We start from the raw sequence: 18,076 nt of genomic DNA, 5'->3' as shown, positions 1-18,076 counted from the left end.
ACTGGAAAATACTCTATAGGGCATAAGGACCATATATTTGACTTTGCAATAATGCTATATGAGAGAGAGAGAAAGAGAGACTGTTGGTACAAAATAATACTTATAGAAGGATAATTTTAGAGAATAGGTGACTTAAAACAGTAATTACCTAATTGCCTAATTGAACTGACTATCAAGTCATTTAAAATTTTTGTCTCCTTTACTTTGGCGACAATATACCCATTTCCCCATCTTGTCCCCTAGACTTCTCATCAATTTTTACTGCCAATGAATGTTGCTGCACACATGTGCATTCTCCCTTCCATTAGTGTATTATTGTACACATTGGACAAGATGTGATAGGAGAATATTGTTCTTGTCCGTGTCTTCACTGTGCCCTATGGATGATAAGAAACCTTAGAGAACCGATAATCAGAGAGAACACTCAGATTAAACACAAGAGGTCGTAAAAAACACCAGCAAGAGAGTACGAAGCAGTCATTCACACTACCATAATTCTTTCCATACCTCTTGGTACAATAGATTTCACAGATTTCACATATCTGACTTGAGCAGTATACGATAGTGGTGAAGAGTCTGGAATCAGGGCTCTTTTGGGGACTGTCTAGTTTCAAATCTCAGCTCTACCCCTTCCTAGCTGTGTGATCTTGGGCAGGTTGCTTAACCTTTTTTGGTGGTGGCAGCAAAGTCTGCCAGACTAGTTCTCTGATGTGGCCTTGTCTGGGGTCAGACTGCTCAGCCTTCCCTAGCTCCTCAACTAGAGAATTTCTCAAGCCTGCTTCTCCAAACTTCCAAGCAGTTTTAGTAAACCTCTTGTCACTTAATTCAGCCGTAATGTATTCTGTTGCTTACAACTAAAGACTCTAAATGTCCACAGCCATCTAAAAGTAGCATGGCCATGTCTTCATACATTTTAGTTCCCTTCCATAACCTAAATTATGTTATATACATTGTTCAAGTGTGAACAGCTAACATTCCAGGCCGTTGCACCGTGGTGCTGTATGACAGCCAGCAGTTCAATGTTTGCAGTGTCATCTGCTTTACCTGTAAAACGGTTTGAAATTATTTGATATTTCTTTCAATCATTCTCCCAGCAAGTAATCATTGAATAAATACCAGTGCTAGGTCTATGCTAGGTGTTAAAATTGCATTATTTTTTAAAAATGAATTTTTATTGCACATATAATATAGTAATATATTCTTTTCGTTAAATGTCAGAATATTACAGACTAAAGACAAATCCCCTTTGACTACCCCATTCCTGCTCCTCTCCACAACTTCTTATGTGTAAAGTTATTTCAAGTTTAGAGTAACTTTCTAGATATCTTTTTCTACATATAATAAACAATAAAAACTATATGGAAAATAGTCACTCTATGTGTTCTGGGTATGAGAATTTCATAAAGGTTTCAGGGACTTACCCAATCATTGGACCGTGAGAAGAACTGGAGGAATGAAGGGCATGCTACTTCTAAACGGCTTTATCAGCTAGAGGGATTAGTTGTATGCAACAGAAACGGACCGTGTCTGACTAAAGAATTTATTAAAATTGCTCAGAATGTTGAAGTAATAGGAGGATCTTCTGGGTATCCTTTTTTTTTTTTGAGGAAGATTAGCCCTGAGCTAACTGCTGCCAATCCTCGTCTTTTTGCTGAGGAAGACTGGCTCTGAGCTAACATCCACGCCCATCTTCCTCTACTTTATATGTGGGATGCCTACCACAGCATGGTGTGCCAAGTGGTGCCACACCCGGGATCCAAACCGGTGAACCCCGGGCCACTGAAGTGGAACGTGGGCACTTAACTGCTGCACCACCAGGCTGGACCCTGGGGATCCTTTACTGAGCAAAAGACTGTGCAGAAATGTACACTAAGCAGCTCAGGCCCTGGGAAGTCCATCTATATCAGAGAAATAGTATGTCTTCCTGCCTCAGACACATTACCTGCTCACACTTGCAAATGATGTGCTACCTATGTCCCTACCCTATGGAGTCAGGGTGAAGGTTGCCAATCTGGCCGCCTTTGAGATCCAGGTGGCTTTCTCCGTGCAAATTCACTCCATCTTTCACTACTCCTCATTCATTCATTCATTCCAACAAAATTTTATTCTCCAATTAGCATTCCTGTGACAGAAAATGGAAAATGGACATAAGGGAAATCCTGGATTCATGATAATGCACTAGGATGAATGCAGAGATTGATGGAACAGTCCAGAGATCTTAGGAATACTGTGTAATTAATGTTACGTAATGTACAGTCTTTACTGACTGCATTAAGTAATCAATGGACAGTGGTGCACCATTGCCCTAGGGAACTTTCTAGACTCTGCCTAATAAGTCATATTAGACCATTCTTGTTTTGTTGTTGTTTTCAGGTGTACATCATTGTGTTTCACCATCTGTACAGACTACATGGTGTTCACCAAAAGACTAGTTGCCATCGGTCAATGTACACATGTGCCCCCTTACTCCTTTTGCCCTCCTCCCCACCTCCCCTTTCCACCTGGTAACCACCAATCTGTTCTCTGTATCTGTGTGTTTATTTGTTGTTGTTTTATCCCCACATATATGTGAAATCATATGACATTTGTCTTTCTCCATCTGACTTATTTCGCTTAGCATATTACCCTCAAGATCCATCCACACTGTTGCAAGTGGTGAGAGTTCATATTTTTTATGATTGAGTAGTATTCCATTGTGTATATGTACCACATCTTCTTTATCCATTGATCCATTGATGGGCACTTAGGTTGTTTCCAAGTCTTGGCTATTGTGAATAATGCTGCAATGAACATAGGAATCTATATATCTTTTCTGGTTAGTGTTTTCATGTTCTTTGGATAAATACCCAGAAGTAGAATAGCTGGATCATAGGGTAGTTTTATTTTTAATCTTTTGAGGAATCTCCATACTGTTTTCCACAGTGGCTGCATCAGTTTACATTCCCACCAACAGTGTATGAAGGTTCCCTTTTCTCCACATCCTCTCCAACACTTGTTATTTCTTGTCTTTCTAATAATAGCCATTCTGATGGATGCGAGATCATATCTCAGGGTGGTTTTGATTGCATTTTCCCAATAATTAGTGATGTCGAACATCTTAATATGCCTGTTGGCCATCTGTATATCTCCTTTGGAAAAATGTGTGTTCAGATCTTCTGTCCATTTTTTAATGGGGTTGTTTGGGTTTTTTTTTTTGTTTTTGAATTGTATGAGTTCTTATACGTTTTGGATATTAACCCCTATCAGACATATAGTTTGCAAATATCTTCTCCCAATCAGTAGGTTGTCTTTTCGTTTGTTCCTGGTTTCCTTTGCTGTGCCAAAGCTTTTTAGTTTAATATAGTCCCATTTGTTAATTTTTTCATTTATTTTCCTTGCCTGAGGAGACACGTTCAAAAAGATACTACTAAGACCAATGTCAAAGAGCATACTGCTTAAATTTTCTTCCATACGTTTTAGGGTTTCAGGTCTTACATTCAAGTCTTTAATCTATTTTGAGTTAATTTTTGTGTATAGCATAATATAGTTATCAACTTTCATTCTTTTGTGAGTGGCTGTCCAGTTTTCCCAACACCATTTGTTGAAGAGATTTTCCTTCCTCCGTTGTATATTTTTGCCTCCTTTGTTGAAAATTAGCTGTCTATAAATGTGAGTGGTTGTTTCTGGGCTCTCATTTCTGTTCCATTGATCTGTGTGTCTGTTTTTCTGCCAGCACCATGCTGTTTTGATTACTACAGCTTTGTCGTATTTTTGAATTGAGGGAGTGTGATACTTCCAGGCTTGCTCTTTTTTCTTAGGATAGTTTTGGCTATTTGGGGTCCTTTGTTGTTCTGTATAAATTTTAGTATTCTTTGTTCTATTTCTGTGAGGACTGTCTTTGGGATTCTGATTGGGATTGCATTGAATCTGTGGATTGCTTTAGGTACTATGGACAGGTTAACCATGTTAATTCTTCCAATCCACGTGCACAGAATATCTTTCCATTTCTTTGTGTCTTCTTCAATTTCTTTCAGCAATATTTATAGTTTGTTAATGTGGGGTATCACATTGATTGATTTGCAGATATTGAACCATCCTTGCATCCCTGGAATAAATCCCACCTGATTGTGGTATATGATCCTTTTAGTGTATTGTTGTATTCAATTTGCTAATATTTTGTTGAGAATTTTTGCATTGGTGTCCATCAGTGATATTGGCCTATAATTTTCCTTTTTTGTGTTTTCCTTGTCTGGTTTGGTATCAGGATAATGTTAGCCTTGTAAAATGAGTTAGGAAGTGTCCCCTCCTCTTCAATTTTTTGGAAAAGTTTGAGAAGGAGAGGTATTAAATCTTCTTTGGATGTTTGGTAGAATTCACCAGAGAAGCCATCTGGTCCTGGACTTTTGTTTTTGGGAAGATTTTTGATTACTATTTCAATGTTCTTGCAGATGATTGGTCTATACAGATTCTCTGTTTCTTCTTGATTCAGTTTTAGAAGGTTGTATGTTTCTAGAAATTTATCCGTTTCTTCTAGGTCATTCAATTTGTTGATATGTAGCTTTTCATAATATTCTCTTATAATCCTTTGTATTTCTGTGATATCTGTTATAATTTCTTCTCTCTCATTTCTGATTTCATTTGAGTGTTTTTTTAATGATATTGAAACATTGCTTCTGACTTTGAATAGCATAATATTTAACAGCGAAAACAGTGAAACAGGATCAGAACAAGAACTCTTTTTTTTTTTCATATATCCCAACTTCTTTTATTCTGTTTTGTGATCGATCATTGAGCCTTACTGAAAATACCTTCCAGAATGGAGCTTACAGGACTGGCAGTTGCTCTGGGTGAGTCAGTGAGTGAGTGGTGAGTGAATGTGAAGTTCTAGGACATTATGGGTCACTACTGGAGACTTTATAAAGACATCTGGTTTTGGTATCAAGACAATGTTGGCTTTGTAGCATGAGTTAGGAAGCTTCCCCTCCTCTTAAATTTTTTGGAAGAGTTTGAGAAGGATAAGTACTAACTCTTCTTCGAATGTTTGGTATAATTCACCAGGGAAGCTGTCTGGTCCTGGACTTTTACTTTTTGGGAGGTTTTTGATTACTGTTTCAATCTCCTTACTGGTGATTGGCCTGTTCAAATTCTCTACTTCTTCTTGATTCAGTTTTGGAAGGTTGTATGATTCTAAGAATCTATCCATTTCTCCTAGATTATCCAATTTGTTGGCGTATGGCTCTTCATAGTATTCTCTTACAATCTTTTGTATTTCTGAGGTGCCTGTTGTAATTTCTCCTCTTTCATTTCTGATTTTATTTATTTGATCTGATTTGATTTATTTGATCCATTGGTGTAAGTGGAGTGTTAAAGTCCCCTACTATTTTTGTGTTACTGTCTATTTCTCCTTTTATGTCTGTTAATAATTGCTTTATATATTTAGGTGCTCCTATGTTGGGTGCATAGATATTTACAAGTGTTTCAGCCTCTTGTTGGATTGTTTCCTTTATCATTATGTAGTGCCCTTCTTTGTCTCTTGTTACAGTTTTTGTTTTAAAGTCTGTTTTATCTGCTATAAGTATTGCTACTCCCACATTCTTTTCTTTGCTATTTGTGTGCAGTATCTTTTTCCATCCTTTCACTTTCAGTTTGTGAGTGTCTTTAGGTCTGAAGTGTGTCTCTTGTATGCAGCATATATATATATGGGTCTTGTGTTTTTATTCAGTTGGCCACCCTATGTCTTTTGATTGGCGCCTTTAGTCCATTGACTTTTGAAGTAGCTATTGATAATATGTATTTATTACCATTTTGCTACTTTTTTTTTCTGAGTGTTTTAGTAGTTCTTCTCTGTTCCTTTCTTCTTCTCTTGCTCTCTCCCCTTGTACTTTGATGGCTTTCTTTAGTAATATGTTTGATTTCTTTCCTCTTAATTATTTGTTCATTTATTATAGGTTTCTGGTTTGCGATTACCATGAGGTTCATCTATAATATTCTACATATATAGCAATCTATTTTGAGTTGATAGTCTCTTTAGTTAGATCTCTTTCTAAAAACTCTACTCTTTTACTTCCCTCCTCCCACATTTTATGTTTTTGAAATCATATCTAATCTCTTGTGTGTCTATCCATTACCCTCTTATCATTGAAAAAGGTAATTTTAGTGCTTTTGTCTTTTAACATTCATATTATCTTCATAGGTGGTTGATCTGATACCTTTACTCTATTTTTGCCTTTACCAGTGGTTTTATTGCCTGGGTTTTTTTTGGATAATTTTCTTATCCCTGTTTGTGATCTTCTCTTTCCCACTTAAATAAGTCCCTTCTGCATTTCTTGTAGAACTGGTTTCTTGGTGATAAACTCCTTTAATTTTTGCTTGTCTGGGAAACTCCTTATCTCTCCTTCCATTCTGAATAATAACCTTGCTGGATAGAGTAGTCTTGGCTGTAGGTTTTTTTCCTTTCAGCACTTTAAATAAGTTGTGCCACTCTCTTCTAGCCTGTAGGGTTTCAGCTGAGAAGTCCGCTGATAGCCTTATGGGGTTTCCTTTGTATGTCACTTGTTGCCTTTCTTTTGCAGCTTTTATGATTCTCTCTTTAATTTTGGACATTTTAATTATAATGTGCTTGGTGTGGGCCTCTTTGGGTTTATCTGGTTTGGTGCTCTCTGTGCTTCTTGTATTTGGATGTCTGTTTCCTTCCTTAGCTTAGGAAAGTTTTCAGCTATTATTTCTTCTAATAGATTCTCTGCCCCTTTGTCTCTCTCTTCTCCTTCTGGGACACCTATAATACAAATGTTTGTGCACCTGATATTGTCCCAGATTTCCCTTAGACTGTTCTCGTTCTTTTTAATTCTTTTTTCTTTTATCTGTTCAGCTTGGGTGATTTCCTCTAGTCTTTCGTCCAGGTTGCTGATCTGTTCTTCTGTATCATCTACTCTGCTGTTGAATCCCTCTAGTGAATTTTTCATTTCCAGTACTGTATTCTTCATTTCTGATTGGTTCTTTTTTATGTTTTCCAATTATTTGTTGACGTTCTCACTGTGTTCATCCAGTCTTCTCCCAATATCAGTGAGTATCCTTATGAGTTTTAGTTTGAACTCTTTGTCAGGTAGATTGCATATTTCTGTTTCATTTAGTTCTTTTTCTGGGGTTTTCTCCTGTTCTCTTGCTTGGAACGTATTCCTTTGCCTCCTCATTATGCCTCTTTCTCTGTGCTTATATCTGTGTATTAGGTGAGTCAGCTATGTCTCCTGTTCTTGGAGAAGTGGCCTTATGTAAGAGATGGTTTTTGAGGCCCAACAGTGTGCTTCCCTCTCATCACCAGTCCAAATGTTCCAGGAGTGACCCCTGTGTGGGCTACTTGTGTCCTTCTGCTGTGGCAGAGTTGCTCTTACTGCAGGTACCCAGGGAGTCTAGGCTTTCCCTCTCTGGCTGGCTCTTTGTAAATTGGATTTGAGGAGCCCCAGCACATTGGCTATAATGTCTAATAGCACACTCCTAGAACAAGAACTCTTGATACCACCATTAGCTTTCAATATTGTAGAGGAATTATTGCCAATGCAATAATATCCAAGCAATCTGGGAACCCTTAAGAATTCTTCACTTTCATATCTTCTTGATTGGCCGCAAAAGGTCTGCAAATAATGCAACTATTTGTCTCAGTTTCTCTAGGAATGTCCTGGTTTACAGTTGTTGTTCCCATGTTATTATCAATAGTGTTCCAGTTTACATGGAATGGTGAATTATATAATCACCCTGTTTACAATAGTCTCTCTCCCTCTGTGTATCATTATCCCACTAAATCTCTATAGATTTTTGAATCTCTAACTAGTTTAACCCATATTCCCTAATGTTTGGGGCAGATATAGTCTCATTTTTTTCTTTGTTTGTCTTCCACTCATGCCTTTTGAAATAATACTTTGGGTTTCCCACTGCTTCTCAGTCATGCCCTCATGTGGGATGCTGACTTTTGGGGTATCTTTTCCTTTATGAACATATTAGCAGGCAGGTACTATGTTCTTTTATTCTCTATTCCATGATTAGAATCCCCAGTGGCCCATACCCAAAATTACAAGCTTGGCACATTGTGGAAATTTGTAATGGCTAGGGGGAAACTCATGATGTAATGGTAAGTAAAAGAAGGATATAAAACTATTTCCATATGTGGTACTAATTATGATTTTTTAAGTAAGTATGACTGGAGACATAGTAATTTAAACTGTTAACAGTTCTTATCAATTCATGGGAAGATTATGAATCAAATATTATTTTGTCTTTTATTCATACAAATTCTTTTTATTCCACAATTAATACAAAATCATATCATATTTTATAATCAGAAAAAGAATGTAAAAATAGTGCCATGGAGTTAGTTGTCCCTTTTGCTTTGAGGAGTTCAGGATCCAGAAAGTTCTAGAGGAGCCCCATCAATCCTTTAGTAGGTGGATTTTAGTGATAAACCCCTCCATCTTTCCTTATTTAAGTATGAAAAGAAACTCTGAAAGACAGATTTTCAGAGCTATAGTGATTCGAGTGTTTCCTTTGGGGGAGGTAGCATCAAGGTCTCCTTTGTTATTGAGGAACTTCTCCTTAGAGGCTTTCAAGAGCTCCGAAGCGTAAAGCTTTGCATTAACCAGCTCACAGTGAACTGAAGGAAATTTGAGCAGGGGCTTGTCCATCACTGGAATAGATGGCTGGTTCTAGGCCCATCTGATATTTCCTCTTCATATTCCAAACAAAGGTTATATTATCTAATCCAGACATAAAACCATCCGTTAAGCATTATGGATGATCTCTGACGAACTTGACCTGCCAACGTATCCTGTGAGAATTCTCATCTCTTTAGAAGTGGCCAGTATGATGTTGTGAAAAGAACATGACTTTTCAAGTTAGGCTGACCTGGGTTTAAATTTTTAATCTACCACTTACTAGCTTTGTGTCTTTGGACAACATTCCTTTTTTTTTTTTTTAACCCCTGTGACTCTGTTTCCTTAGGATAATCACAACTTCTTATTGATTGTTGGGAAAATTTTTAAAAGTTTCTTCTGTGGTACCAGATTTGTAACAGGTACTCTGTAATTGTTAAGCAAATGGTTTGCTCTAGCAACTGGATACAAAGATTGGCAAATGTCTTAATTTTCAATTAATTTTCCATGAATGCAGAGGCAGACCCAGTCCAGAGGGTGTCAGTCTTACTTCCGAATGCCACCTTGAGAGAGGGGGCTGGCAAGTTGAGTCAGTCCACTGGCGCTATTTCTTTGGCTTCTGTGTGTGTTGTTGCTGTTGTAAGGCTAGTCTTGCTCAGCCGGACGGGTGCCTGTCTGCAGTTGAGGAAATGCTCTTGAAGGTCTGGATTCCTGCCAGTGCTACAGTGGTTCCTGGCTGGACTACCACGTTCTGTGCTTGGTCACTGTTCTTCAAAAAGCTCCGTACGATGCCAGTGTCAGAGTCTGCAGGGCTTCCTGTCTCAGCCACCTACTGCTTTTCTCCTTAAAACCTACACTTAGTCTTGAGGCTGCACCACCTACTCAAGAAAAGCTAGTCTTTTTTCTCTTCCATGATTTCCGCTTTGGCATACTCATTGTCACTTTTCCAGCATCTCTGGTTCAATGGCACCCTGGTTCATCCCATATTTCCTTGGCCTTGGATTTGGGGGGAAAAGGGGCTGCAGTCTCCATCCTTTCCTCTTTGAAGATTCTTGGCTTATTATTCAGGTTGATACACTCTCCTCCTAGAGCTTTCAGGGAGGAGGGGCAATCTTTCACCACATAAAGAGTGACAGCTGGCTTTATATTTGCATAATGAAGAGCAGCCACAGAAGTGAATTTTCACAGAATACAGACCAGCTGCTAGGGGACTTCTTCCTAGGTCTCTCAAACTGAGATGTCACTCCAGAATAAAAACAAAACAAAGCAAATAAAGTCCCTGTCCCTCATCAGTCACCCCCATTAGAGTTATTATATTTTATAAATTCTAAGAGAATGTTGACAGTGGATGCAGCATTACTTTTTGTTCCACTAAGGAAAATACAAAAGCCAGCAAGCAAACAAAAAAGCCTTTGCCAATTAAACTATGAAGCATCAATGATTGTGAGACCCATCCCAATTTCGGAGATGTTAAAGTATGAAAACAAAACAAAACCAAGCCAAAACCAAAAAACTAAGCCTGAGTCTTAGAGTTGGTGAAAAGTAATATATGACTTTCCGATCAATAGGAATTAAATAACCTCCTCCCTTGGTTAGTGTTTGGGAGACTAACTAAGCCAGACGGCATCCTGCAGATTCAGAGGGAGGTTGAAAGATTTGGGGGAGGAGGCGAAGAGGAGAGAATAATGAGGTGGCTTTAGTTGGTCTGCATTAAATACAAGCATGTTAAATTCATGAGTGAGAAACCCCTGGCTTTAAGTCTTTGTTTCAAACTTAGAATATATATATAAATTTCTCCTTTCTTTCCATCTGGACTTTGTTGAAAACCTCAGGTCAAGCCAGCTTGAAAAAAAATACAGTGGAGCTACCTTCTACAGTATGACATCATGTCTCCTCTGTTTCTCATTATAAAGTTGAGTTTCAGATGTTAAAATCATATCCTCCTCACCCTTCTCTGCTTTCTTCTTCCCCTCCCCTTCAACAATCTCATCTTGATGGAGTTCCATTGTTTTTACAGTTGAAACATAGTGCCAGCCACATAAAATTATTAACCTGACATTGAGAAAACACATCTTACGACTAAGAATTAAGCTTTTGTAATTTTCAACTCTACAAAGTTTTTAATGTACTTCTTCACCAGCTGCAGGTCTGCATCTTATTTTTAACTTTCAAATTTTCCCTTCCATACAAGAGGTTATATTTTATAAAATGAAAAACTTTTAATTTGCTAAAAAGTATCACATAATTTCTTAGAGATGTATGTGTAATTGCAACATAATTTATAAAATAAATCATACAATTCTATTTTAAAAATTTATAAAATGAATAGTGACATAATTTTAAAAATATAAAAATAGTGGAAACATGCCACAATAATGGAATGATGCTTGTTCTTTCCACTGGAAAATATAAAAAAGTTGTATAAAAATTTTTAGTTACAATGTACAGTAGCTTCTAAAATCTTCATCTAAAAAAATCAAATTATATTATTGGAATTTGGTTAAAAAATTTTTTAGGAACAAGATTTATAGTGAAACTACAACTTGAACTATAGCCCAGTTATGATGACTATTATTTGAGTAATATAGCCCCTAATATTTTATTAAAGAGGCACATTTGTACAAGGTATTAAATAATGTCAGTGAAAAATAGCAAGCTGGCCATTTCTAAAATGTTACATTTTACAGAATTATGACAATGAGATATATGAAACTGTCATCTACCACCAGTCTGCCATTTTCTAGCATCTATCGAGAGAGAAGTTACGGAAAACTGGAAAATGAGTATAAGGAAACTAGCAGAAATGTTGATCCTAGGAGGAATGTAACTGACAGGTAACGTGCTTTAAGAATAGACAGGAAGAATCAGGAAGGCTGATTTATAAATAGGTATAAACCTTTGTACCCTACAAAGAAAATATATATTTTTTTAAATATCTATTGATATTAAAAAATTATATAATCATGTATTAAGGTACAAAAATTGTCAAGAAATTTAAAAACTAGAAATAATTCAAATCCCATTGTTTGATCAACTGAAAAAAATGTTAGAAATTAAAAGCAAAAGTTTGAAGTAAGTGAGCTCACTGGAAATATTTTTAAAACTCTTTGTGGCAGATATCGATACGTTTCCCCTGTTTATCTGTTTTCCCATTTGACATGGTAATATAATTTTTAATTTGGCACGTGGCCAACCAGGAAAAAACTACATTTCCCAGGATTCCTCGATTCTAGATGCAGCCATGTGACTAAATTCTAATGTGGATGACAGTGATTGCAAATCCTTTCCTTCCCCCTTATGCTTCTTCTCAGGGCTAGAATGTGGATATGATGCTAAGAACTGCCAGATGATCTGAAATCATGTTGTGGAAACTACCTACCATGGAAACTGGTGGAATAGCAAGACAGAGGAAGACGGAGCTGTCCTCAGGCCTGGGCTGCCTACGTGGATATTTACCTTATTTTAGTCATTGTCAATTAGGGCCTCTTACAGGAGCAAAACCTCATTTCTAACTAAGATGTCTCTTGTCTTGAGTTAAATAGGAAAAAAATGTGAAGCTGAGATTATTGAAAATGATGATGAGAATACTGGATATAAGATGTTCTGTACTAGCTAAAACTATACCCAAAATGCATTCTTTCAGTGAGTTTCTATTAAATCAGAAAGAATGAAAATAAGCTAATAACATCAGAGTTGGAAAATAATCAAATTAATCTAAGGGAAGCAAGAAAAAAGAATTAAAGATATGAGCAGAAATTAATCAAGACAGATAAAACAAAGAAACTGCTAATGAAGTTCACCATGCACAAAACACACAGTGTTATGATTTCAAATGAGATCTAACTCTAAGTAATAAAGTTATAAAAAAATCTATAAGAGAATATATTTAATACTAGCAAGTATGAAAACTGGCAGTTTTGTAGGCAAATATGTATTGCTCAAATTGAGGCAGGATAAAGAAAAATTGAATAGGCCAATAACCTTCAAGGTAACTGAAAATGTTGCAAAAATAATTAGCTCCAAGATGGATAAAAACCTGGGTCATTTTTATGTGTGAGTTTTTTTAAACTTTCCAGTAACTGGTAGTTGCCACAATATATGAAATACTTTAGAGTGCATAAAATGAAGGAAAGGTCCCCAAATCATTGTAAAACACTAACTAATGTTCATACCAAAATCTGACAGAACATAGAAACAAAATCAAAACTCCACATTTATGATCACTGAGACAAAACTTCCTAAAATGCTCACCAAAGGAAAAAAAGTTCTACATTTACAATTACAGAGGCAAAAATAGCTACCTAATTTTTATGCCCATCCATGACAAAATTCAAGGAAAACTAAGGATAGACAGATACTATCTCTTTTTTTTTTTTGAGGAAGATTAGCCCTGAGCTAACTGCTGCCAGTTCTCCTCTTTTTGCTGAGGAAGACTGGCCCTGAGCTAACATCCGTGCCCATCTTCCTCTACTTTATATGTGGGATGCCTACCACAGCATGGCATGCCAAGCTGAACCCCGGGCCACTGAAGCAGAATGTGTGAACTTAACCACTGTGCCACTGGGCCAGCCCCTACGGATGCTATGTTAATATGAGAGTACATCTCTTTCTCAAACTAACACCAACGTCATACTTAATGGTAAAAGCTAACAGCATTTTATCAAAAACTACGAAGAGGATTCTAGCTTTCATCACTTTTTTTCCTTTCAGTGTTTTTGAGAAATAATTGACATACAGCACTGTATCAGTTTCTCCATCACTTTCTAAGAATAGTTTTTTGGCAGTTTGAACCAAGAACTAGGCAATATTATGTTTATTTCTTAGCGGTATTCTCAATTAAAACAAACAAAAATGACAACAAAAAACACTAGAGAGAAAAAAAATGGAAATAAAAAATCCAGTTAAAATAACTATACTATTATTTTCCTATATGTGAGAAACAAGTATGATGGAAAAATATATAATTAAAATTTCTACAAAATTAATTCTTTAATTAAGGAGAAAACTTAAAACAATGAGAGAGAATTTAAATAAAAATGAATAAATGGAGATATACGTTTCTGATAGGATGACCCAAGAGTGGTTTCTTCAGGTTAATTTATGTATTTAATGTTACTCCAAGCAAGACCTTAACATGGGTATTTGGGGCCTATAAATTTTTTTTGTGGAAGTATATGAAGTCAAGAATATGATAAACATTTTTAAAATTGTTTTTTTGAGGTATAGTTAATACAGTAAAATGTACAAATCTTGATTTTACCACTCAAATGTATATACCCTTTGTGACCACCATACAAGATGTAGAACATTTTCATGTCCCTAGAAAGTTCCCTTCTTCTAGAAGGGCATATCTTTTCTTCTTATCGAGCAGCTAGAAAGGGAGCGGGGAGGCTTTTTGCTTTGATGCTATCAGGAATTTAACAGAATTCAGGCTGGTTTGCAGCTTCAGTTAGTTTCAGGTTGCATTTGTTTTCAAATTTCTTGAGAGTGAAATCTTATCTGTGCATATAACAACCTTTTCCTTCTAGTGGACTTTGGGATCTCTATTTGCTTTCCAGCTTTCCCCCCAGATTCCCAGATGCTTCTGCCAGACACTGAGCAGAATTCCAGTGGGAAGAATTGCTGGAAGGAAGGACTAGTTCTGCATGTGGGTTCCTGAGATTCTGTTCCATTACACCAACTCACATGGCATATTCATTACACCAGTTAAAAGTTTAACTGGTTTCTCCTTACCCCAGAAGATTCTTTATGCCTAAACTCAGCAAGTGCTCTCAGGAGAAAAGCAGTCCAAGGTGTCTGCTCACCCAGGAAGGACCTGTCCCTCACAGGAAGTCTTTAAATTCTTTTCATTCATAGCTCTCCAATGTGTTAGAGCATAAGAATGTTTAGTTTATCCATCTTTTCCTAGTTATTCTGGTGAAAGCAATGGTCTGTCACAACCTTCTACATTTTAACCTGAAGTAAAACTCTGCAGTAAAATTGTGGGAAAAAAAAGAACTATGAGGTGACAGTTGCATCATCGAATTTTAGAACATATCTTAATTTCATACTGTGGTATTGGTACAAGAATAGACCGATGTAGTTTAGTAAAACAGAATAGGAAGTCAAGAAACAGGCAAGGTTTTAGCTTGTGATAAAGATGGTTTTCCCCAAAACTTTGCAGGATAATGTATTACTCAATATGAGGCAGAAAGTACCTAATTGTTAAAAATACTTAGAGCCTTTCTTCACTCAATACTCCAAAAAGAAATCGCATAGGAATTAATTGGAAAAATGAAACTATAAGATAAAAATTTTAAAAATACAGTAGAATAGATTCTGCTTATGGGGTTAGTAAAATATTTCTAAGCATTAAAAATTAAAGAAAAAATAATAAGGGAGAATGAAAAATAGAAATTTTCTACCTTGAAAATTATAATAAACAAATTTAAAAGTGCAACTCTAAAACAAGTAAAATATATTTGTAAAATAAATGAACAGAGTGTTATCACCCTTATATAAAAAGCTCTTATAAATCAATAAGAAAAAGGCAGATGGGAAAATGTTTTAACAAGTAATTCAAAAACAAAAACATACAAATGGCTTAAAATATATAAAAACATTTATATCATTAGTAGTCAAAGATCCCTCTTATAGCATTTTTTGTTTCTTCTTCCCCTGTGGTAGAAAAATAACCTTAATATGCAAATAGATTTTAAATGATAATTTAAAAATCAATAAAAAATTAGTCAGGGAGTGAATTGCCTAAAACATAGTTAACATAAAGTGTTTTTGAAACCTACTGTTCTTCTATTCAGTCTACTGCACTAGCTAATGTTTTCTGTGCCCATTTTGTGGTACTAATTTTAATATATTTCTTTGTGAACATTGATTTTCCCAGAACTCATCAGACCATAGGTCTGGATAAGGTCACTCTAGTAATAAATTCCACTGCCACTTGCCCAAGGCTGACAAAGGACATCCAGCCCTTTCAAGTCTTACTTGATTATTTCTCTGTTGTCTTACTTCAACTCATGTTTTTCCACCCTGTGCACCCTTTTGAACGTCTGATGTCCATGAAACTTCCTGAGAATTGTGACTCAGAGTCATTCCTGCTGCTGGTGTCTACCATGACAACACTGATGACATTGCCAAAAGATGGTTTCCCAAATCCTCATGCCCTTGGGGTGCCTGAACGACACTGCAATTCCTTCAGTCTTCACCAAACCAAAGCTATGTTACGTGGGGCAGAAGTGGGGAGCCTGCACCCTTCCTGAAGTGTATGTCACTCTTTGGCATCTGGGCAACACTATACTCCTTTTTCTCCTTTGGAGAAATAACTCCTTTAACTCTTTCCTACAGTCCTACTGTCTGTTCCAAGGTGCCAGGCTGGGAACCAAGACCGAGTTACCCCCTTTTATTCCATCCCAATTAGAGAGCAGTCTCCCAAGCAAAGCTCATCTGAACTTTCTCCACACAAATGAATGCAGACAAAAGGACACCTGGTCCACTCCTTGTCTGTCATGTCCGGATATGAATGAATCTCCTTTAGCGTCATCTTCAATGCACAAGGCTGAGTTAGAAATGAATGATGCCCCATTCCCTTATCTCTTCCTGAATTTTCCTTCACAGATGTCAGGAAGGAATGAGTGAGGCTCCATTCCTTTATCTATTTTTGAATTTTCCTTCACATGTGGTGGAAACTCTTCTTCAACGCTGACTGTACTGCTAATACTGCGTTGACCTCAGCTATCCTATTTTGCTCAGAGGCCCTCATTTTCTTTCTCCTTGTGATAAGTCAATATCTTTACCTATATTCCACGGCTATGGTGAAGTGCAGCTGACTGACTAGAGAGAAACCAGTGGCAGAGAAGCCCTAGACATGCACAGGGAAAATCTGAAGACTAAAGCAATGAATCAACTAAAGAGGCAGAAACCTGAATAAAAAAGAGGACTGACCTTCTGAGCTTTTGTCCCTCGGGGAGTATTAGTTTTACCTTTCCTGCTAACATGATGGCAACCAGGCTGGGAACTTTGGATAGATTATTTATTCAATGTGACAGCGCCCCCCCCCCCCCCCCCGCTTTCTCTCCCTCCAACCCTTTACCCATGACCTTTCCAGACTCTAAGTTTTTTAAAACAAACTTCATCAAAGAATCAGAATTAGGTGAATAGGCACTGATTACCTGAGTTACCTTTGTCTCTCCTTGTCTAGAAAAAAACTGTAAACATTTCCCAGATGATCTTTTGTTTTTCAATTGAGACATAATTGACATACAATATTATATTAGTTTCAGGTGTACAACATGATGATTCAATATTTGTATACATCGTGAAATGATCACCACCACAATAAGTCTAATTAACTTCCATCACCACACATAGTGACAAATTTTTTCTTTTCTTGTGATGAGAATTTATAAGCTCTACTCTCTTATGAGATGATCTTTACCCATGGAAATTAATGGCATCAACAGCAGCCTTTGAAAAATGTGAAATTATCTCACTGATGCTCAGAAAAAAAGTTCTGTCGTTCCAACTGCCTGTGTGGTAGAAGGAAAAATTAGTTCTTGAAAAAGGCCTGGATTACAGCTTTCTCTTGTTAAAAGAGAGATTGCTCAATGGGAAATGGAAGATCACAAATCTTCCACTTTTGGAACGAAAAGATAGTTATAATACCCTAACAAAAATAAAACCTCCTCCCTCAGTGAGCTAGTCGAACACTGGCCTGCTTGAAGAATGTGCTAAGTTAAGTAGGGAGGCCTGTGAAGCAGTAATTACTCCAAGGAGGCTCAGGGAAAGGAAAGTACATTCCAGACACCTAATCATTTACAATTGAGTTTAATGAGGTAGTAATTTACAGCTTTGGGGGTGGAAGTATGGAAAGGTCCCTGCCAGGAATTGGGCAGACTCTTTAAAATCCTGGAGTTTAATGAAGGCATTGGAGGGTGGAATCATACAGCCGGACTTGTGTAATTCCATCTGCTCAGCGCTTGGACAGGAAGTAAATGACAGGGCACTCGGGACCTACATCTGGAAACAACATGTTTCAAAGGATTTTATAAATCCTGCAGTAAAAGAAGAAGAAGGAAGAAGAAAAAAACAGAGGTGAAAGGGCATAATTATGGGGCCATGGGGAAGCACAACAGGGAAGGACCATTATAGGTTCTTTTTAGTTTGAAGAAATAACATTTTCTAATGTCAAGGTCAGTCATTGATAATAATTGACAAAACACGCTTGTCAAGCCCAATATGAAAACAGAAAGGACTGAAATTTCCTTTCTGGATAGAATTTGGGTGAAGCCTACAAAGTAGTTCAGGATCCACTGAACTTACCTGAACACTGCTTTTCAGTCTCCTGGTAATATTGTCTTCTTTATCGTCATTATTTCTTGGTTCATAACACCCTGGGTTAATTTCGCATATTGTTCACAGGTACTTTTGAAATACAGCCAGCACGTGATGGGGTTTGTCTTAAA

This window comes from Equus quagga, chromosome 1 (genome assembly GCF_021613505.1).
Source record: "Equus quagga isolate Etosha38 chromosome 1, UCLA_HA_Equagga_1.0, whole genome shotgun sequence".
Taxonomy (NCBI): domain Eukaryota; kingdom Metazoa; phylum Chordata; class Mammalia; order Perissodactyla; family Equidae; genus Equus; species Equus quagga.
The sequence above is the reverse complement of the archived record's forward strand: the minus strand, read 5'-3'. Positions refer to the sequence as shown.